Source organism: Herpailurus yagouaroundi, unplaced genomic scaffold (genome assembly GCF_014898765.1).
Source record: "Herpailurus yagouaroundi ecotype Mexico unplaced genomic scaffold, PumYag 139, whole genome shotgun sequence".
Lineage (NCBI taxonomy): Eukaryota > Metazoa > Chordata > Mammalia > Carnivora > Felidae > Herpailurus > Herpailurus yagouaroundi.
In genome coordinates, this window is record NW_024412394.1 from 51,230,154 (window position 1) to 51,254,578 (window position 24,425).

Below are 24,425 nucleotides of genomic sequence, written 5' to 3' on the forward strand. Positions count from 1 at the left end.
AAAGAAGATTCTTTCTCAACTGAATTCCTTTTGTATCTCTGTAGAAAATCAGCTGTTCATGTATGTATTTCTGGATCCCCATTTCCATATGTCTATTTGTCTGTCTTTACTTTGATGTCACATTGTTTTGATTACAATAGCTTTATAATGAATGTTTAAATCAAGTAGTGTTATTTCGATTTTGTTCTCTTCCAAAGGTATTTTGGCTATGCTAGGACCTTTGGCTTTCTTCATATAGATTTTACAATATTTGTTACACATATTTCAAAAAAATCCCCCTGGGTATTTGGCTAGGATTACATTGCATCTATATGACATATTGGGAAAAATTAAAATCTTTACAACATTGAGTGTTCTGCACTACAAGCATGGCCTATCTTTATTCAATTCTATAATTTCTTTCAGAAATTTGTTGTTGCTTTTAGTGTAAAAGTTTTTCACACATCAGATTTATCTTTCAGAAATTTGTTGTTGCTTTTAGTGTAAAAGTTTTTCACACATCAGATTTATCTCATTTTGTACATTTTGATGTTACTGTGTGCAACATTTCAAATTTAAATTTCTGATTTCTGTTGTCAGTATTTAGAAATACTCCTGATTATTACATAGTAATTATGTAGCCCCAAACTTTACTACACGTAGAAATTAGTGTTTGTAGCTTTTTTTGTGGTTTCCATCACATTGTCTATATAGACAAACGTTACATCTGCAAATAAAGACAGTCTTATTTCTTTTTTTTTCTAATATGGATGCCTTTATTTCTTTTTCCTTGCCTACTGAACTGGCTAGAGTCCCCAGTACAATGTTGAATAGAAATGCTAAGAGCGTATATCTTTGTTTTGATCTTATGGGTAGGTTATTGTATCTTTAACCATTAAAATTTATATTAGCTGTGGATTTATTATAAATAATTGGCTCATGGGATTATGGACACTGGCAAGTCAAAATGTGCAGGGTGGGCCAGTGGACTGGGACCCAGGAAAGCTAACACTGCAGTTCCAGTCCAAAGGCTGGTAGGCTGGTGATCCAGGAGACTCATGGTTTTTATTCAGTCTACTGAAGAAGTAGGATTATCTGATGTTGCAGGTGAAGTCTGAAGGTAGACTACTGGAGAAATCTCTTGCTCAAGGGAGGCCAATGATTTATTCTGTTCCGGCCTTCAACTTACTGGATAGGGACCACGCACACTATGAAGAACAACCCGCTTTTCTCAAAAGTCCCCTGACTTAAGTGTTAATCTTACCCAAAAACACTCTCACAGAAACAAACATACAGACTGTTGTTTGACCAAATATCTGAGCCCCCCACAGCCCAGCCAAACTGAAACATAAAATTAGTCATCAGAAATGATCTAGAATAAATCTTCTTAAGGCTTCTGCAACACCAATCCTCTTCAGCTTTGTGTTAGCTGACATATGCAACCTGTATAACGACTCTGTCACTCCACTCCTCCATTTTTCAGCTCACTTTTCATGTTTTATGTACCTACTGTTACTTTCTCTGTTTGTGACTTCCTTATTGTGTTGTCCAGATTCTTACCACAACGTTCCTTTCTGAGAAGACAGATGATTTGCACAGAAATCATTTAGGTAATCCAAGATGTTCCTCATAAGTTTACCCTATTAAAGACATATACAGTGAGTGGGAAGGCCCTTAGAAATTACTGGTCATTTTTGAATTGTGGAAAGCAACTTCATTTTAAACAAGGATAAACTTTTGGGCGCCTGGGTGGTGCAGTAGGTTAGACAGCCAACTTCAGCTCAGGTCATGATCTCACGGTTCATGGGTTGGAGACCCGTGTCGGGCTCTGTGCTGACAGTTCGGAGCCTGGAGCCTGCTTTGGATTCTGTGTCTCCCTCTCTCTCTGCCCCTCCCCCGCTTGCAGTCTGTCTCTCTCCCTCTCAAAAATAAATAACGTTAAAAAAAATTTTTTTAAAAGGTTAAACTTTTAATTTGCTCTTTTCATAGCTACTCATTCGGAAATGTTTGAATGAACCTAGTAACCATACTTTTGGAATTAAAATTTAATAAAAAAAAAAACTGAGTTAGTCAGGAACTCGGCAGATATATTGTTTCTCAAAATTAAGTGTTTGGGGTGGGGGGGATGATGTAACTTAATCGACATGGAGAAATTTTACTACCTGTGAAAATAATCATTTAGATATTATAGCAAAGAACAAAAATAGCAAAGTCATCCTCCCCCAAATGGGTTGATCACTGTGGTAACAGAAACACATTTTTTTCCAAAAAGGGAATTTATTTTCCGTCTCTAGACCAGATCACTGCTAGCAATGCTGATAGATGTACACTTACAAAACAAACATAGATATTCAAATTGTATACAGTAACTTCTTATGTTTTGTGGAAAAAATGAAAATTTACATCAAAACATATCTCAATGTTCAGAATATCTATATATAAAAAATATCTTATTGGTTCTGTTTCTCTGGAGTACCCTAACAAGAAGAAAGATATATATACCATATGCCATTTTCTTCCTTTATTGTTATATATATATATATAAAACTAACTATATATATAACAATAAAACTATATATATATACATATGTGTGTGTGTGTGTGTGTGTGTGTGTGTGTGTGTGTATAGTTAGTTAGTTACTTAGTTAATGTGGCTATTGAGGCTGTAAAGTCCCAAGATCTGCCAAGTGACTTGGAAAGCTGGATACTCAGGAAAGTCAATGGTAGTTTTAGTTCAAAAGCCAGTAGGGTCGAGAACCAGGAAGAGCTGATATTTCAATTCAAATCTGCAGATAGACAAAAGCTGATGTCCCAGTTTAAAGGCCATCAGGCAGGAATAATTCTCTCTTACTCACGGAAAGGTCAGCTTTTTTATTCTATTCCGGGCTTAAACTGATAGATGAAGTTCAGCCACATTACGGACGGCGATATGCTATACTCAGTCTACTGATTTAAATGTTAGTTTCATCCAAAACACTCTCACAAAAGCACCCAGAACAATGTTTGATCAACTATAAGCATAACTTCAGAGATATTGTGGGTTTGGAACAAAGTGAATATCACAATAAAGTGAGTCAAATAATAATATTTTTGGTTTCCCAGTGCATACAAGAATTGTGTTTACACTGTACTGTAGCCTACTAAGTGTGCAATACCATTGTATCTAAAAAAAACAATGTACACACCTCAATTTAAAAATACTACTAAAAAATGCTAACCATCATCTAAGCTTTTAGTGAGCATTATGTTTTTTCCAGCGGAGCATCTTGTCTCCATATTGATGGCTGTTGAGTGATCAGGGTGCAGGCTGCTGAAAGTTGGCATGACTGTGACAATTTCTTAAAACAGGAAAAAAATAAAGTTTGCTACATTGGATGACTCTTCCTTTCATGAACAATTTCTGTGTAGCATTGATGCTGTTTGCTAGCATTTTACCCAGGGTAGAACCTCTTTCAAAATTGGAGTCAGTCCTCTCAAACCCTGCCACTGCTCTATCAACTAAGGTTATATAATTTTCTAGATCTACGTGATCATTTCAACAATCTACACAGCATCTTCACCAGGAGTAGTTTCCGTCTCAAGAAACCAACCTCTTTGCTCATCCATAAGGAACTCTTTCTATGTTCAAGTTTCATCGTGAGGTGGCGGCAACTCAATCACATCTCCAGGCTTCCCTTCTAATTCAACTTCTCTTGCTATTTCCACCATATCTGCAGCTACTTCCTCCAGTGAAGTCTTGGACCTCTCCATGTCATCCATGAGGGTTGGAATCAACTTCTTCCAAACTTTTGTTAATGTTGATATTTTGACCTCTCCCTATGAATCAGAAATGTTCTTAATGGATCTAGAATGGTGAATCATTGCCAGATGGTTTTCAATTTACTTTGCCCAGATTCATCGGAGGAATCACTTTGTATGAAAGCTGTGGCCTTATGAAATAGATTTCTTAAATAATAAGACTTGAAAGTAGAAATTACTCTTTGATCCATGGACTACAGGATAGATTTTGTGTTAGCAGGCATGAAAGTAACATGAATCTCATTGTACATCTCCATCAAAGCTCTTGGGTGATCAGGTGCATTGTCGATGAGCAGTTATATTTTAAAAGGAATCTTTTTCTGAGCAGTAAGTCTCCACAGTGGGCTTAAAATATTCAGAAAACCATGTTGTAAACAGATGTGCTGTCATCCAGGTTTTATCGTCCCATTTACAGAACATAGGAAGAATAGATTTAGCATCATTCTTAAAAGCCCTAGGATTTTCAGAGTGGAAAGTGAGCACTGGTTTCAAGAAAGTCACCAGTTGCATTAGTCCCAAACAAAAGAGTCAGCCTGTCCTTTGAAGCTTTGAAGCTGGGCATTGACTCCTCCTCTCTAACTGTGAAAGTCCTAGCTGGCATCCCCTTCCAATGGAAGGTCGTTCCTTCTACATTGAAAATCTGTTGTTTAGTGTAGCCATCTTCAGGGGTTATCTTGGCTGGATTTTCTGGAGAACTCGCTGCAGCTTCCACATCAGCACTTGCTGCTTCACCTTGCACTCTTGTATTATGGAGATGGCTTGCTTTCTTAAACCTCATGAACCAATCTCTGCTAGCTTCTTCAGACCTTTCTTCAGCAAATTCCTCACCTCTCTCAGCCTTCACAGAACTGAAGAGAATTTGGGCCTTGCTCTGGATTAGGTTTTGGCTGAAGGGAATGTTGTGACTGGTTTGCTCTTTTATTCGGACCAATAAACTTTCTCCATATCAGCAATCAGGCTGTTTCACTTTCTTATCATTCATGTGTTCACTGCAGTAGCGCTTTTAATTTCCTTCAAGAACTTTCCTTTGCATTCACAGCTCAGCTCTCCGGTACAGGAGGCCTATCTCAGTTTTTAACATGCCTTCCTCACTAAGCTTAATTATTTCCATCTTTAATTTAAAGTGAGAGACAGGAAACCCGCTTCGTTTTACTGTAACTGTTGCAGGCCATCACAGGATTATTAATTGGCCTAATTTCAAGATTGTTGTGTCTCAGGGAATAGGGAGGCCTGAGGAGCAGACGAGATATGAGGGAATGGCTGGTCAGTGGAGGAGTCAGAACACACACAGCATTTATTGATTAAGTTCCCTGTCTTCTTCGGGTGCAGTTTGCAGCATCTCAAAGGAATTACAATAGCAACACCAAAGATCAAGGGTCACGGATCACCATAGTAAATGCATAATAATGAAAAAGGTAGAAATATTGCAAGAATAATCAAAACATGACACAGGGACACAAAGTGAGCAAATGCTGTTAGAAATTTGGCACTGAGAGACTTTTCTCAAATCAGGGTTATCACAAACCTTCAATTTGTAAGAGCTCAATGTCACTAAGCACAATAAAGCAATAAAGTAAAGTATGCCTGTGGTCCAGCCCATCACGCTGCCTTTGCGACGGAACTGTGCTGTTCCCTTTCCTCCTGAAAACAAAGCTCCATCAAAACAAAATTCCAGGCACTCAAATAACTATGTAAATAGGAAAAATCTTGAACAAATTTCTTCATGAAAACAAAATTCCAGGCACTCAAATAACTATGTAAATAGGAAAAATTTTGAACTCAAATCAGAGGATCAGGATTTTAGTACTATTGTGCCATTGACTACCTCTGTAACCCAAAGAGAACTCATCATTAGACCACACCCACAGCTTTTATGTTTATTTGAGTGATAGAACACTTGAAACCGTGCTGCAGTCTAAGGAAAATCATGCTTTGTAAAAGTATTAAATTTAATTCCGCTAAATAGGAGCTCTTTTTTTCCAACAGACAACATGACTCTAGTATAGGTTGGCAAGTCTGTCACTGCCACAAGCAAGCAAACCCCAAAATAATCACAATATTGAAATACATATTCATTCTGGTAGAGTTGTGTTATTGGATTTTGCTGCTTGATAATTTACTGTTTACTAACTTACTAAAAGACATTACTAAAAGACACATGATAGATGTGTCAGACAGGTACTGAGTGTTTAAGGAAATAAACATGGGAGAAAAGATAAAATCGAGGCTATTTATTAGCTTTTTTCCCCTTACATATTTGGAAAAGACTATTATTTGAAGTGAGAATATCTACCTCAGCCCAGCTCATAGACCATTTGGAACTTAAATTGAAAACAATAGAAGAGATGATTTGTGAGTTATAGTCTAGTTCTCTCTCTTTTTTTAATGTTTATTTATTTTTGCGAGAGAGAGAAAGAGAGCATGCGCGCATGAGCGGGGGAGGGGCAGAGAGAGAGAAGGAGACACAGAATCTGAGGCAGACTCCAGGCTCTAAGCTGTGAGCACAAAATGTTGAGGTCCAACTTTTACAGTTAAATGAATTAATTAAAATGATCTTTACCCCAAACTTCCGTCAATTCGTCCATTAATTCAAAGTATGTTTATTATCAGAAAGGGTTCAAATACAAGGCACCGATAAAAATGCAATAAGTGTATTTAGTTCGTTTATTTTCTCTCTGGTGTACATTCAAGGAGTAGATTTGGTCATTCTGAGGTGAAAAAATATCATCATGCTGGTAAGCACTTTCAGCTTTTCTATCAGCATCACAGGCTACAACCACTTAAAGCTGAGGAGTAATCCTCATGTCTATTGGACTTCCAATTATACCCAGTCCTATCCCATTATGTACAGCTACTTATATGTGCCTAATCCCCATGACATTGTCCTTGGCCCATGAGCATTCAGCAAGCACCATGAGGCTTCTCAGAATACTCTTTCCACTTATTCTCAGGGTGCTTGGAACACTTGAATTCTTTACAGCCTACTCATGGGTTTCCAGCACTGACACAGATCTTTTTGCAGCCTCTGTTCTTCCTATGAAAAATATTTGCCTGCATCGAGCTCTCTTCATGATCTGTGATCCATCACACCCATCACTTGGACCGTCCTTCCTCCTCCTACCTTTCATTTTGCCACTCAAGGATAGACAACGTCTACTTTTAGCTGGATTGTTTGATTTTGTTTTGCTTTGCACAAATGTCTCTCTTTAAGGAAAAAAAATTACTTAGGAGTTTCTTTGGAAAGCAGCATTTAAATGAATAGTATAGCTCAGAATTAAAATACACAAATCAGGGTCCAGCTGGTACAAATAACAAGTTCCTGATGGAGAAATAAATGTGGAAAGCTGTGCACTCAGTTCTCTCCTACTGGTGAACTAAATTAACGGTGCTCAGGTTTGCTGGCCCTTTTCATTCCTAAATCATTCTTTAAGAAACCCACAAATGGAGTTATAGCATCTTCACAGAAGTCCAGCGGAGCCAGCATGCTGTCTGAAGTAATGTTCTCACCTCTAGAGAAGGGAGTGGGCTTTTTGAAATTAGCAAGGTTGGCTTTGATATATTCTCCTGCCTGCCATAAAAGACTCCACTTCATCTGGCTTGTGTTCTTCCTGCCTGCCTCTGATTGATTTCATGTAATCCTGATGTGCTCTTTGTCATTGCCTTTCATGAAGCCAATTTCCTGCAGGTGGTAGTTCATTGCTTTATCATAATACAATGATATCTTGTGGTATCTTTTTTTTTCTCCAGTCAAGCTGAGGCATTATCTGCAGAGATAAAAATATATATATATTTTCCCCCTAGATAACATTTTAGATATGTCACCTCATTAAACCTCTCTAAGCTCTTTTGGTAGGTTGCAAATGTTACCTTGTCCATTTGAAAAATTGAGAGATTGAGACTTTGTAAGTTGTACAATTTGCCTTTAAATTGAAGAAAAAGTGTCAGGGATTGAAATAGTATTTTGGAATCAAATTCCAACTTTATTTCCCTTTTCCATTTGGTCAAGGCCAGAAAATTTGTTCAGGAAATTAGTCATTGCTCTATGACAGAAGACACTGGATATGTACTAGTGTTCCCACTTATTCATTAAGTCAGCAAAATTTTCTAAATTCTGCCAACCTATATAGATTGCTTCTGACCCATCATGACTCCAAGATATAATTTTTCATAATAGTTTATTTAGTATTCTTGCTTACTGAAAACACAGCAGCCCATACCTGACATATATGTATACACAAATTTGCTATATAATTCACATGATTATTTTACACTTGTGAAATGAGCATAAACAGTCATATAATATTAATACATATGTCTTAGGCAGAAATTCTCCTGGTAGTATGGTAGATAACTTGAAATTCTGTCTCACCCCCAAATTTCAACACATGAACGAAATATAATTACTAGTTTTATAAGATGTGTAACTGGTATATGCTACACCAACCCAGTCACTATGGGGACAACTGGTTCACTGTGAGACCTGTTACCTTCAGTTTTCCTATTAAAGCTGTACAATTTATTTTTTTTCTCCTAGTTCTACTGAGTGAAGGCTAGTAGAAAAGCAATACTCTCCATCAAAAGCAAACTACTTATTCTGTTAGCTAGAATTTATAGAACCTAAGTGGCTTTATTATACTATCTCATTGAGTCTCCTAGAGCTCTAATATTCATAACTATGGTATTCTATGAATTCATTTATCAACACATATTTAGAAGCAAAGTTTATGCAATTTGGTGTATAATCTTAACAATTGGTTACATCAACAGCAACCGAGAAAAGATATATGCTTATATTTTTGTTGTACATATTTCCATTTTAAAAATAAAAAAATTCCTTAATTATTATATATATATATATATATTACCCTAATACTAATGACTCTGTTATGAGTCACCCAAACAAATCTTCAACCTCATGGAAAAATTTTGATTTGCCTCCGAAACATTAGTTATTGATAAATGCAAAGATAATACAAATGAATGTTGTTACTTCTCTCTTTCATGTGTTGTTTGGTTGGTTATATGTTTTCTATTGGATTTGATCTATTTTATTATTTTTTAAATGCCAGGTTTTTTTTTAAGTTTAAGTTTATTTATTTATTTATTTAGAGAACGAGAGAGAGCGTAAGTGCACACGTGCCTATGCACAAGCGTGTGAAGGGCAGAGAGAGAGAGAGGGAGAAAGAGTGGGAGAGAGAGATAATTCCAAGAAGCTCCACACTGTCAGCGTGGAGCCTGATGTGGGGCTCAAACCCACAAATTGTGAGATCATTGTGAGATCATGTAAGATCATGACCTGAGCCAAAATGAAACACCAGATGTTTAATCCACTGAGCTAACCCAGACACCGCAATTTTATTATTTCTTATAATTATGAATACACTTACACATTACCAAAGGTCATTTAACCAATCAGCCAGTGTAACATCATCTGATAGAGTAATATATTTGGATACATTGGATTTTTTTAAAGATGAATTTTGAGGGCTGGGCTAATAGTATGCATTTATTATTATTATGAAATATCAAAACAGTGCTACTAGAAAGTGAAGGACTTTGTTATTTCATATTTTAATTTATTAAGTTTATTGCCTATTATTAGAATATCTATTTTAAGGGAAGTTGAAAATGTACTAATTTCCACTTTTTTAAATTACAAGAATAAATAAAATTCTAATTTAGACTATGAGAGGGTATTTTTATTTGTTTTTTTAATTTTTTATTAAAAAAATTTTTTTACTGTTTATTTTTTATTTTTTGAGACAGAGACAGAGTATGAACAGGGGAGGGGCAGAGAGAGAGAGGGAGACACAGAATCTGAAAGAGGCTCCAGGCTCTGAGCTGCCAGACAGAGCCCGACGTGGAGCTCGAACCCACCAACCATGAGCTCATGACCCCAGCCGAAGTCGGACGCTTAATCGACTGAGCCACCCAGGCACCCCCGGTTTTTAATTTTTTTAATATTTATTTATTTTTGAGAGAGAGAGAGACAGAGACAGAGAGACAGAGAGACAGAGTGCCAGCAGGGAAGAGGAAGAGAGAGGCAGACACAGAATCTGAAGCAGGCTCCGGGCTCTGAGCTGTCAGCACGGAGCCCAATGCAGGGCTCGAACCTACGAACCGTGAGATCATGACCTGAGCTGAAGTCAGATGCTTAACCAACTGAGCCACCTAGGCGCCCTGAGAGGATATTTTTTAAAGAAAATTTGGTGGAGGGAGGCAATCATGAATGCAAAGAGGGTAGAAGAAATGGGGCGAGAAGAAGAAAAGGGAGATAGGTTGAGAGAAAGCTCATCCAAAGGAAGTTCCTTTTGCTAGGTAGAAGGAAATAATTTATGAGATGAAGTAGCAAAGGCCTAAGACTGTGTCAGCCAGAAACGGGTGTGCATTCATTCTCTTGAATGAGAAAAGACTGTCAAAGATCATTTAAGAATTAGAAAAGGAGGATGAATTAATATTAACAAGGTAGAGAAAAACTTTTATTTCCCTTATTTGGGTCGAACTGAAGGAGACAGAACAGAGGTAGGAAGGATGGCAGAGAGAGAGAGAGTTCCAAAAAGTCAGATAGAAAATGTGTGGCATTTTTACTGTGTATTAATAATAACAAATATGACCTAGATTCTCTGTGGTATGATTTTATAATAAGATAGGGGTGAAGTATATATTAGTAACTCCAGGGGATGAAAGAGCAAAGGTTATAATAAAAAGAAATATTGGTAGACCAAAAATGAAGAAATTCCTCCTTTTGTTTTGTTTTGCTTGTTTGGAAAAGGTATTATTGAATAGCTGCTAATTAGCCTCAGCCGCTGATGTCCATCTGCAAACATTCTCTCAACTATTCCACTAGGATGTAGACCCAGAGATGAAGTAGAAGAGAGAACAGACACGAAATATTCCAGAAAGATAAATCTTTTCCAGTCCTTCCAGCCAAAATATCTTATAAATTTGAAAGCATCAGGATTGATTGCCCTTGATCTTCAGCCACTCGCCAACATAAAGGATATCACATTGAATTTCAAAGCCTCTCAAAGCTTGTGGAGCCACAGTATTCTCCTTCCCACCCTTTCAAGGACTTGTATTTACGAGAGTCTATTATCAAAGGAAAACATGCCCTCAGACAAGCGCAGGGAAAAGGCACCCAAGTGACCAGGCAATTCCCCATCTTTCTCTTTGAGCCTGAGATGTTAGCTCAGAGCTTGAGGAAACCTCTGTGCTTTCTGGGAACGTAGCCTCTCTGGGTAGTTCATTTGTTTTCTGCGCTAGCCTAAGCAGACCTACCTCTAGCAACTTAACCCACTAAAAACAAAACGAACAAACAAGCAAACGAAAAAAAAAATAAAAAAAAAGAAGACAAACACAATCTGTACCTAGTTTTTATGTATAAATATTTTCATCTAAATCCTAAAACTTGATTCTAAACCTCTCACCATTTTCCTGCATGCTTGGTTAAGATGGAGGTCAGGCGCTAACTGTTTCATTTTGATTGGCAAGGCTTGCATCCATTTTTGCTGCTTGAGGATAGATTAGATGACCAGGAATAAGAGGAAGAGAATCATATGGGGCCAGTCCTTCAGTGTGTCGGTGGCAGAGAAAGGCCGCAAAGAACCTGATTGCTCATGCCTGATTACTCAACTGTTTTAATCTCCTTAGATTTCTAAATTAAATGCCACTCACTTCCTAAAAAATTGAGATCTTTAATTTACAATTTAGCAGAAAAGTACTGTTTTGTCTTAATTGTTTTTAAATTATTCCAAAATCCCCTCTGGTTATTAAACTGTATGCCTCTGAATTTCTTTCCAGCTTCAAGATATGTAAACTAATTCTAGTATGTTGGAATTGGGCAGCTATGATCATATTTAGCTTGTTCTAGGTATTTTTTATAGTGTATTTTCATCATGGAAGGTATCTTCTAGGCTTTGCCATCTATCTTTCCATAATTGTCTTCTCCACCCATCCTTTATTTAACACAGTGGTTTGCTTTAACACAATGTTACTTTGTCAGTTTCATTATAATATTCTCAAGGAAAAATTAGCAAACTTATACATGGAATTTCTTATGTTAAAACATCAGTTTTGTATATAAAGACAGAATAGTGTGGTCTGCTGAATCGCTACTAAACATTTTGAAAAATTCTTATATCCGGCAGAAAAAGAAATGACACAGTGCATGAGCCATTCTATAATTAATTACTACCTGGTGAGATACCAACCAAAAGACCAATTATATTTCTATGTTAGTTTTCTAAGTTCTAGCTTATAAATGTACCATTTTGGTCATCATAATTTCTATTTTGAAATATGGTATGTAATCTATCTATGTTAACTGTAACACCTATAAATTCAAACAACATATGAAAATAAGAAGGTCTCTTTTTCTCTGTAATAGTATTGATTTTTTTTCCTAAGGTAAATAAGAGACTTTCTAAAAAAAAAAAAAAAAAAAAAAAAAAAAAAAAAAAAACCTGTATTTTAAAGGGAAAGAGAGTAAGGTTTATAGACCTGCAATAAATTGATCTCTGAAGAGAGACACATGCTCTTTAAATACTTTTCTACCATAAAAACAATTCCCCATAAGAAAAATTCTGTAATTTTTTTTCACAAAAAGAACTATTGTCTCTGCTCTTCATATTAAGACCACAATCCATTATTTTTATCTTACAACCTTCTTTTCATCTCAGGTAGATGCAGACTGATTTCATAAGCCATCATTTGAGTGTGGGCATTATAATCTTCAGTACTCTGATTTTATCCATTAAGAGTATGAAAAACCTGTGGGAAGGCTTTAAAATACTTTTTCTTCTTAAAAAAATCTCTTGGAGTTCACAACTCAGCAAGAGCTTAATTAAAACCAATAGGGAAAAATTTTTTAAATGTTTAATGCAAACTACTAGTTTTGTTTTTCTAAAACTTCTATTTCTTCACACCCTTCTTTTCTTCAGGAAGCATCTCTTAAGAGTGTACTATATGTGTGGCCCAATATTAGGCAGTAAGTTGTGTTATTAAGCAAGCAAACTATGAATCTAAAAGTGATATTAAAACCAGGCGAAAGTGACCTGCTTTCTCAAGGCAAGTCCATACCAAGGGGCCCCAGGACTGCTGCTCTTGAGCTGGCAAACTTGAAGCTACGTGATTACTGTGGCTGTAACAGTTATTCCTTACAAGCTATAAGTTTCCTTTCTCACATCTCCACATGGTTCTTCATCTGCAATAAAGCACTTATTTTATTACATCCATATTTGTCTCAAAAAAAAAAAAAAACAGATGTTTTCAATACCATTATTGGATAAATTTTGGCTAAACGAAGCCAAAACAAATCCTGCCATTGATCTCTTGTGAACTTCTGGGCCAAGGTCACAGTGCTCTGGGGTTTATCTTCCTGGTACAAGGGTATGAGCTCATCTTTCAGAGTGTGTTAACTTCCTTTAGGGGTGCAGAACACCATATGGCACACAGAGAAAGTGCTGAAGGAGTGACACATAGTGAATCTGTGTTTCTAAACCTTGTCACTTGGGAAGACTCAAAAACAGATTCCTAAGTCTCTCCCAAATGGCCACATCATAATCTCCTGGGATGTGTCCACAAATCAGAATTTTTTTCAAACTCCCCAGCTGACTAGATTGATCAGGCATGCTTGCAAAATACTACAGTACAAGCAAACGAGAGAAGTTGTCTTAAATACTTTCTGGGGAAAGCATACTTTATAAATAAAAGTGTTAAAGTTTGTTAGAACTGACACACTTCGGATTGGAAAGGTAAGTTTAGGCTTGAATGACCCCAGTAGAATTTTAGCAGCTTGAAACTGAGGTAAAGTCTATCCTGAAGTTTCCCATGAAATAGATTAGTAACAATCATTATTAGTAACAATCATCATACGAACTGAGATACACTGCCATCCTCTTCCCATGTCCACTAAAGAGGGAGGGGTGTTGGGGCACCTAGGTGGCTCAATCAGTTGAGTGTCTGACTTCGGCTCAGGTCATGATCTCATGGTTCATGGGTTTGGAGCCTCGCCCTCAAGTCAGGCTCTGTGCTGACAGCTCAGAGCCTAGAGCCTGCTTCGGATTCTGTCTCCCTCTCTCTCTGCCCCTCCCCCACTTGTGCTCTGTCTCTCTATCTCTCTCAAAAATAAATAAACATTTTTTTTTAAAAACGAGGGAGGGGTATAGGTTTGTGAGGGTTCCACAATTTAATGTTTGTCTCCCACAACTGAAAAGAAAAGGCGACTAATTCAAATCTGATGAAAACCCAAAACACATCTCATCTGATGCTGTGGGCTAGGTGACAAAAGTCATCTCTGGTAAATATTGTGTTATTTTATTGTGGTAAAACTTAAAAATGATTTATAGTTCAGAAAATGATTTTGCAAGATACATGGATAGAACCCCATATCACACACCCAAATCCTTCCAGGAAGAATGTTTATCTTGCTTAATATAGTTATGGCATATGTCCTTTAATGAAAATCATTTGGTCCCTTCTAGACAGAAAACTAAAAGAGGGGCTCCTGGGTGTCAGTTGGTTGAAAAACTGACTCTTAATTTCTGCTCAGGTCATGATCTCAAAGTCTGTGAGACTGAGCCCTCAGCGTGGAGCCTGCTTGGGATTATCTCTCTCCCTTTCTCTCTGCCCCACCTCCTCTCTCTCTCTCTCTCTTTCAAAATAAATAAACATTAAAAAAAAAATGTAAAACAAAAGTCCTAGTCTACTCTCTAGATAGAAAACTCAAAAAGTTTGTTGACATCACTATAGTTTGCTTATAAAATATGTACTTCCTAAACAAATTCCTTAGAGATGGAAAGTATCAATTTTAATAATTCCTTCTTTGAAAAAAGTTAATAATTGCTGAGACACAATACTTTCAGCTTTAGAACCATGTTCTATCATAGTTGGTTATACCCAAATGCATCAGATAAAATTATTCTTTTTCTTATATGTTTTGAAAAGTATTTATGACTTTCTATATGCACTTTGTATTTCCCACTGTACAAGATTTTATAGTTTAATAACTTGGTTCCTATTTCTACTATCAGAGACTATACTTTTTTATCCTTTCACCTTTTTATTATTTTCCTAGGACTATATTAAATCTGCCAGTCTTCAATTCAGGAACTATTTATTGAGGTTGTGTTAAGTATCACAACATTGTACTAAGGCCTTGGGACACCGTGATGGGTAAAACCAACCTTTAAAGTACTATCTTGATGATGCTTCAAACTGAGAAAAAATATTCCATGTTCAAAAGCTTTTGGCTTAATACACCTGAAAAACCTCATCATTATAGGAACTTAGCATTAAAAAGAACTCTTAATATCAAACACATGAAACCCACATTCACTCTGGACCATTTGTCCAACCCAGGCTTGAAGATTTCCTTCAATAGGGACTCCTTATTTTAGAAAACCTCAGCTGTTACGAAATGACTTTTAATTCTGAGCTATAATTGATTTCCTTAATATGCTGACCATCGATAATAGTTGTTCTTTTCAAGTAGCATGGAACAAGATCATCTGTCTTCAACAACCTTTATGACTTCACAAACATGTTCCAAAGCATTTCCTTTTATCACTTACTGTATTAAACTATTATTATTATTATTATTATTATTATTATATTTTGCTTCTTTCTGTCACTTTCTTCTACTTATTTTGAGAGTTACTGATTGTTATACTGTTTTTCTCCTTCATTTCCTGTTTTCTAACATCTGTTGAAATGAATAATTATATTTTATTAGTCATTTTCCCCTTTACTGGTTTGAAAGTTGTATCTTTCAATTTTATCCTTTTTTTTTAATTTTTAGAAAGTTTATTTACTGATTTTGAGAGTGAGAGAAAGACAGAGAGAGAATCCCAAGCAGGTTCCGTATTGTCAGCACAGAGCTCAACATGGGGCTCGATCCCATGAGCCATGAGATCATGACCTAAGGCAAAATTAAGAGTTGGTTGCTTAACTGACTGAGTCAACCAGGTGTCCCTCAATTTTATCCTTTTAGTGGTTATATCTCTGTCATGTGTGAGCTACATAAGAGAGGTAGAATACACTACTTCAAAAATCCATGATCCACCCTGCATTTCCAGTAGCATTTTTCTTCTACCTTATTTTAAAATGCCTACTTTAAACTAAAAAGCAAAGAAAGCAACAGAGTGAAAAGGCAACCTGAGGAATGGGAGAAGATATTTGCTAACCATGTATCTGAAAAGGAGTTAATATTCAAAATATATAAGGAGATTTTACAATTCAATAGTAAAAAAAAATAAAAAGTAACGAGTAGATAAATGGGCAGAGAACTTGAATAGATATTTCTCCAAAGAAGACGTATATGAGATGTTACATCACACCTTTAGGGTGGCAATTATCAAAAAAAACAAAAGGTCCGTGTTGGTGAGAATGTAAGAGATTGGAACCCTTGTGCATTGTTGGTGCGTGTAATATGTGACACATGGATAAACCTGGGGAACTTTATACTAAGTGATAAGCCAGTCACTGTAGGACAAATACCGCATGATACCACTTACATAAAGTATATAAAATAGTCAAACTCATAAAAAAGAGAGCAAAATGGTAGTTTCCAGAACCAGGGGGAAGAGGGCAATAGGGAATTGTCGTTCAAAATGTGTGAAATTTCAGCTTGTGTAAGGTAAATATATTCTAAAGATCTTCTGTATAACATTGTGCCCATAGTTAATATAATTTTCTGCACTTCAAAATTTTAGAGGGATGATCTTATGTTAAGTGTTCTTACCATCATATATATATATATATATATATAAAATATATGTACATATTATATATATATGTACATATATTTTATATATTTTTTTGAGGGGGGGTGCATGTGTGACAACATGACTGGGCACATGAGCAAGGGAGGAGCAGAGGGAGAGGGAGAGAGAATGTTAAGCAGGCTGTACCCCGGGCTTGATCTCAAGACCGTAGATCATGGCCTAAGCCAAAATCAAGAGTAGGACACTAAACCTACTGATTCCTCCAGGTACACCATAATATATATTTTTAAGCTACAGATTATCATTTTTAAAAAAAATATTTGGTAACTGATTTCATTTAGAAATGCTTATCTTTTTCTTATATACCATCTCATTTGTTTTTCTTTTTCTTTTTTTTAAATTATTTTTTACATTTATTTATTTTGAGAGACAGAGCACAAGTGGGGAGGGGCAGAGAGAGAAGGAGACAGAATCCGAAGCAGGCTCCAGGCTCCGAGCTGTCAGCACAGAGCCTGACACGGGGCTCAAACTCACAAACCATGAGATCCTGAGCCGAAGTTGGACGCTCAACCAACTGAGCCACTCAGGCACCCCTCTGTTTTTATTTTTCTTTAGCAGTTCTTTCAGATAGGGTATGAGACTAGTAAAATATCAATTTTTTGTGTTTGAAAATGAATATTTTACCATTATTGTTAATTAATGTTTTGTCTGGGTTTAGTATTTTAGGTTGGTCTTTAATGCTTCAAAATATTAAAGGTATTTTTCATTGTCCTCTGGTATTTTTACATTGCTGAAAAGCATGCCATTGTTCTAATTTTCATTTCTGTGGAGCCAATGGAACATTCCCTTTGAGGCCCCGAGGTAATTTTTTGTTTGTTTTTGGTGTTCTCCAACTTCACAACAGGTATTTGAATATTGATTGTTTCCATTTACTCGCTCAGGACTCAGTGTTCTCCTGCAATTTTTCTTTTTAAATGTTTATTTATATGTTTTGATAGAGAGAGAAAGAAAGGGACAGAAAGGGAGGGAGAGATAGAATCTCAAGCAGGCTCCACACTGTCAGCACAGAGCCCTATGCTGAATCTCAGAACAGTGAGATCATGACCAGAGCTGAAATCAAGTCAGTTCCTTACCTAACCGAGCCACCTAGGTGCCCCCTTCTGTAATTTATCTTACTTTTCAATGATCACTCCTAGAAAATTCTCAGCAATTTTCTTATCAAATATTACCTTTTCTTTGTTTTTTCCTTTTATACATTCTCTTTGACCTTTGTTACATTTTCTCAGCCTTCTCTTACATTTTTCTTATATTTATGGTGCTTTATTCTGAGTGATTTTCTTAGAACTATTCTCTAGTTTTCTAGTTTCTATCTGCTTCTCAGTTGGCTATTTGTCTACGTCACCATTTTGCCTTGACTAATGTTATATTCATTGTTTTGGAAGAACATTTACAACATGCCTGTAGTATTTCTCATATTTGCAAAGAATTTTGTTCACAAAGTTTCATAATTTGCCTTTGACAATTCTTTCAGATAATTAATAAAGTTGGAAACATTCAAGAGAAGACCAGACGTTGACCCAGAGATCATTAGAGGTTTTATTTATAGTCTATATATGTTAGTGAGGTTTTTGAAATAATTATGGAAGTACAGGGAATTTATTTAGGGTTAATGCTAAATGTATGTTCCCTGCTAGTCATTAACCCTCAGGCAATATCTCACTCCTAGGTCATTGATGTAATTATAAGACAAACATATAAAAACAGCATAGGTGTACTAGTATATATATTTTTGTACTTAGGTGGCATTATCATAATTGGTGTGTGTAGGGTATTTCTGGGAATTTGCGATTAACTCATCCCTTAAAAATCAGTTGATTAGATTATCTTTCATTTTCAATTCACGTTATTATAATTAACTTGTGCTTATAAGTACAGTTAGAGTAATGTGAGAGTATCAGAAGTTGTTTTCAATTATAAACTTCATATTGTAGTTAAATTGGAAGTTTACTATTAAATTGAAAACGCATATTATTAGGACCATCTCATTCTGATGGAGAAAACTTCAATGTGCCATTTCTGCTAATCATGTGGAGGTACAGATGTTAAAGAGGAAAGAAATTGTTCTGATAGTTCATACCATGTGTCCCAGTAAGAATCTTAACTTGAAATTGTTTTAGATATTTTAACAGCTGCTGGGTCTCTGATTGGGTTTGAAGCTCCCCTCTGACTCCTGCTACGATAGTTCAAACCGAATGAAGTCAGCAGAACCTCCCCACAGCTTTTCTTTTAAATTGCATTACAAGGCAGAGAGCTGAATGATTGCTGTATATAAGATCTATCATTTATTCCCACCAAATTAACCCTCCACCCCCACCTTCTGCCATTTGGTCTGTGCTTCTATTGCCTTCTGATGGATAATGTTTAGCTTTTCTCTGACTTTCAGTCTAGTGTTTCCTGTGGGTATGCTGGTGCGTATGTTTGCATTCAGAATTTATTACATATATTTTTAAATATTAGTAGCATTATCTTTTAGTTGATTTGTGGTAATTTAAAATAATAAATGTTTGTTTTTTATTCAAAATGCCATCCAAGGTAAATGATGTAGGTCAAAGTGGTCAACCTAATCACCAAAAGCATTGACTTGATGATTCCCTGAATGTACACCATACACTTAGAACCTGGTGGCTCAGATTTTATTTGAACTCTGTCTATTTTGAACTCCACAATCATAAATTATCAAGGAAAACCAGGAATTTAGAAGAAACCTAAAAGAATGCCAAGAAAGGCCAACAAACTAAATCTACTGGACAAGAAGTAAAGGCTACTAGACAATTTGGCTAGCAGAGAAAACAAGGTGCACTGCATGCAAAGAGCTTGTTCACCAAAGTTATATATCCACAGAAAATAGAGACAGAGAGCATGTAGTAAATAAATAGAGAAAATCAAGGATATTTCAAAATTGTCTCTGTTTCAGATTTGAGAAGCTTTGCCATTTTGGTTTTGTGATTTCAGTCTTGGTTTTGTGCATTTATTCCTTAAACCCATGGGACATAGTTACCTTGGTTACTGGAAGACTAAGTTTCTGTCTAGTGCCCCATTGAAAATAAGCCCAAGTCCCAGGATCAATGAATTCATACTGTAAATTGTGCTCTATGTTCACAGAAAAACAGAACAAGTTGATTGTGGTAAAGACCAACAGATTTAAAATATGTTGACCTCAACTGGAATCCTGTTTCTGCCACCTACAGTCTATGGGATCATGGGCAAATCACTCAATTTTTTAATTCTTTCATACATAAAATGGCAATAACAGATAACTTGTAGAACTCTTAGAAAATCGATGAGATGAGGGGTGGTGCCTCTGAACTATAAAAATACATGTATAATTACACACTTTATGAAATAGAAGGGCAATCTGTGGAGTAAAATATTTAGTATTCTACCAACAGAGGAAGTAAAAGCGTTGTTGCACATTGCACACATGAACTTACAGAAGCTTTGGAACCATTTTCTCTGCAGGTCATGAACCAGATGGTAAATCACCATCTGTTGGGGATGGTTTTAATGTGGCAAAGCTAGAAGGAAAGGCTAGCTAATTTTTCAGATTCATATCCAGCTTTATATACATATATATATGTATATATATATATAAATATTTAATAGCATAAAGGTATTTTAACTTTTCCTCTTTAAAGGTAGCTATTATTAGAGATTGTGAATTAATAAATACCTTAGTAGAAGTGCTTGGTAAAAATAATTTCTGGAATGTCATTTTTTTTCCTTTTGTTTTCATATATAAGTTTTACTTAAGAATAAAAAGAATTATTTCCAAAATACTAAACTCTATAGATTGCTAGATAACAAGTTAGGGTAGACAGTGTCTTTCTCATTGTGATCACAAGTCAGAGATATACATTAGCTAAAGCATTACCCTGGCCATTACTCTGGATATAGAACTTCAATAAAATTGAAGTAACACAATGATAAGAACAGATGTGTCCAAGTATCTGTCAGAGTCATGCTGAAATCCACAGCTCCCCAAGATGCAAACTACAACTCTGCATAGTTTGTTTCCCAGAAGAATACCAGCTTAAGGATCTGGGGTGTGGTGGTGAGGAAAGGGACATCCATACTTTATCCAATAGTATTGTTTACAATACATACAATATTCAGTATGAATATTAAATGTGTCCCAATGTTTTCAGCTTGAGTCCCAGTGATCCCAGTTCCATGACAGGCATTATTTCTTCTCCTGGTGCCTCCCAACTGCACTGATGCTGCTACTGCACCATTTCTGCTACCACAGTGCCACTGCCATGGATACCTTTTTGGTCAATTCCCAGGCTGATATGGGATCCCTAATTAGACATTCACCTTTCTCCAGGATGCACGAGGTCTTCTGTCCAACTTTCTAGAGTCCCCATGATATGGTTGGGTCTTTCCTGGATTCTGGGTGTTCTATTGGAGTCAGCTCATGGAATTTTCTTGTTGAGCTTCTATCTTGTGCTTTTGCATAAATTCTTGGCCCAACAAGGTAAAAAGTCTTTGGGAACACAACCCCCAAATTTTAAGCTCCTTTTCCGTATTCGTTCCTCTGGGGAGTATTGGTGGGATCTACTTCCCTTTCAGTCCCCAACATGGATTAAGAGCTTTTGTCAAGACTTTCCTGTCCATTACAGATTTTCTCCATAGGGTCTTCATATTTGACTCCCTCCACCCCATATCATCTTACAGCCTCTTGTGTTTAGGGTAACTCTCTTTACATATATATCTATTTACCCTAAAAATTTATCGATTTGTAGTTCTACATTTGCTATATTACAAATACCTTGTTTACTACCCACACATGATATCTAATTTATCATGTCCTAGTTTCTTCCCAGGAAGATTTCTGCAAGACCTTGTTGGAAAGGTGTTCCTTACTGATTTATTAGTTACTATTTTCTGATAAAATTTAAGAATGACTTTTAGGGAGCCTGGGTGACTCAACCGGTTAAGCATCCAATTCTTGATTTTGGCTCAGGTGATGATCTCATGGTTCGTAGGTTGGAGCCCCACATCAGGCTCCACTGACAGTGTGGAGCCTGCTTGGGATTCTCTCTCTCCCTCTCTTTTCCTGCTCCTCCACTGCATGCACACTCGCTCTCGCTCTCGCTCTCTCTTTCTCTAAAAAAAATTAATTAATTAATTAACTTGACAATATTTTTTTAAAAAAAGAATCAATTTTAAATAATGCAATAGATGGGGCACCTGGGAGGCTGAGTCGGTTAAGTGTCTGACTTCAGCTCAGGTCATGATCTCTCAGATCCTGAGTTCGAACTCTGCATCAAGCTCCATGTTGACGGATTGGAGCCTGGAACCTGCTTTGGATTCTGTCTCACTCTCTCTCTGTCCCTCCCCCACTCACACTTTGTCTCTCTCTCTCTCTCTCAAAAATAAATAAGAATTTAAAAATAAATTAAATAAATAACAGTAGAAATTATTTTGATTGTATTGATTTATTAATTTGATAGATATTTTTTTTTCAACGTTTATTTATTTTTGGGACAGAGAGAGACAGAGCATGAACGGGGGAGGGGCAGAGAGAGAGGGAGACACAGAATCGGAAACAGGCTCCAGGCTCTGAGCCATCAGCCCAGAGCCTGACGCAGGGCTCGAACTCACGGACGCGAGATCGTGACCTGGCTGAAGTCGGACGCTTAACCGACTGCGCCACCCAGGCGCCCCATAATTTGATAGATATTAATTTAAAACCTACCAAGTGTTAGGTACTAATTCAGAAATATAAAATTTTTTAAAAATGACCCTGTTATCTTTCCATAATGTAATTTTATAAAATTAATGAATCCATAGTTCTAAATAAAATCTTTAGTCAGTGAGGAGCATGTGGCTGGCTCAATCGTTGAGCACCTGACTCTTGATTTTGGCTCAGGTTATGATTCCAGAGTCATGAGATCGAGCCCCACGTCAGGCTCTCTGCTGAGTGTGGAGCCTGTGTAAGATTCTCTCTCTCTCTCTCTCTCTCTCTCTCTCTCTCTCTCTGTCTCTCTCTCTCCTCTCTGCCTCTCTCCTCCACTCATGCTCTCTTTGTCTCTCTCTCTAGAAAAGTAAAACAAAACAAAACAAAACTTTAATCAATGGGATTAAAGTCCACAGTAAGTGCTTCCTCCCATCCTCACCCCGGAGCACAAATGTCCAGTCATAACTGTTATTTTTAGGTCTCCACTGACACTGACAATAGTTAAATGCCCCTTACCTGGCATTTGCAATTACAATCTGATGAAGTTCTGGAGTTTCACTAAGTTTATTACCAAAATTGTCATCAAATGATTAATTGACTGGTTCCTTCCAAAACTTATTTTTTGCTCACAGATCTACTGTCCAGAATGGTAACAAGTGGCAAAATAGGGTAGGGCAGAAAGAAGCTAAGGGTCTGGGTAATCCACACAGTTGGACGATTACTCTTCATATGGTATCAGTCTGGGATGTGATAATGCAATTTTGCTGATCTCCCAGTTCTATGGAAAGAATAGTTCTTATTATTGGACTTGATAATCTGTTCCTCTTTTCTTGCCAAAATACACACACAATTTCAGGGGTTGGGGATATCTTCAGGAACATTCACCTTAACATATAAAACTCATTTCATTTTCATTTTTATTTTCTGAGTTGCTTTTAGAAGTATTTAAAAGTATTGGAAGTACTTAGAAATAGTTTCTGTGCTTAGTTATTCTACATTATTTTGTTAGCTTTTCTCATTATAGTCTAAAATTTTTGGACTTGCCCTGATGGCTATTCCAAATAACACAATTTGCTTGGTATTACAGCTCTATAAAATTGCATGTGTTTTTCTTCTAACAACATTAAAACCATTTCTCTATCAAGTCAGTATATGATATTAAAGAATTCTGAAAATTAGTTTCTATAAATCAGTTTTCATCAGTATGCCCTCTCTATCCTCTGCCTCTGGTTTAAAAAAATCACAGATGTTTGGGGTGCCTGGGTGGCTCAGCCCGTTAAGCATCTGACTTCGGCTCAGGTCATGATGTCACAGTCTGTGAGTTCGAGCTCCGCAACAGGCTCTGTGCTGACAGCTCAGAGCCTGGAGCCTGCTTCGGATTCTGCATCTCCCTCTCTCTTTGCCCCTCCCCTGCTCATGCTCTGTCTCTCTCTTTCTCAAAAATAGATAAAAACATTTAGAAAAATTAAAAAAAAAAGAAATCATGAATGTTTTAATATGTTTGCTTGTGATGCCATGAACAGTGTCATTTTCAATGAACACAGGAGTCACTGTAGTATGCAGATTGGTTATATTTATTTAAAGAATGAATCAATTATTCACTGTTCTACAAAAGTATAAAATAAAGTTTCTGCTAATAATTTAATGACTGACAAGGTACATACACGTACACACAAACATGCCCACCTCTACACACACCCAAAGATGAGGCACTTAAGTTTTTACCTGAACACAGAAAGAATTAATCCAGATCTCTGAAAGCAAAGAAGCCCATGGTGAACTCCATTACAAAAGTCACATTATTCTAACATAAAATAGAACTTGACATTTGGCCTAATTATACTCTTCAAGTCTTTAATATTCTGCTTATCATTATGGATATTTAAATAAAGAAAACTACTCTGATACCTTTTGCCCTTTTTATGTTTCACAGTCTTCTTTGAATTAAAGAGGAAATTAAAGTTTTCTCAAGGAAAAGTTTTAATAGATAAATGAATAATATATAAAATTAATAATGCTAAACTTCCTCCTAATATTTTAGAGCAAGGAATTTTTCTATTTTAAGAAAAGCATCTATTACCCTTTCTCAAATATCTTTTAAAGAGAATAGAGTAACAAATGAGTTCTTAGGATTCCTTGCAACTTTGAACTTTGACTTATTCAATCCTAATCATCTATATCAATTC

General features: G+C 36.3%; 1 pseudogene; it reads right to left on the reverse strand.

Annotated features, from left to right (window-relative positions):
- Nucleotides 1-3,221: 3,221 nt before the first annotated feature.
- The window catches only part of LOC121030065 (tigger transposable element-derived protein 1-like), a 71,152-nt pseudogene continuing 49,948 nt past the window's right edge, over nt 3,222-24,425 (reverse strand).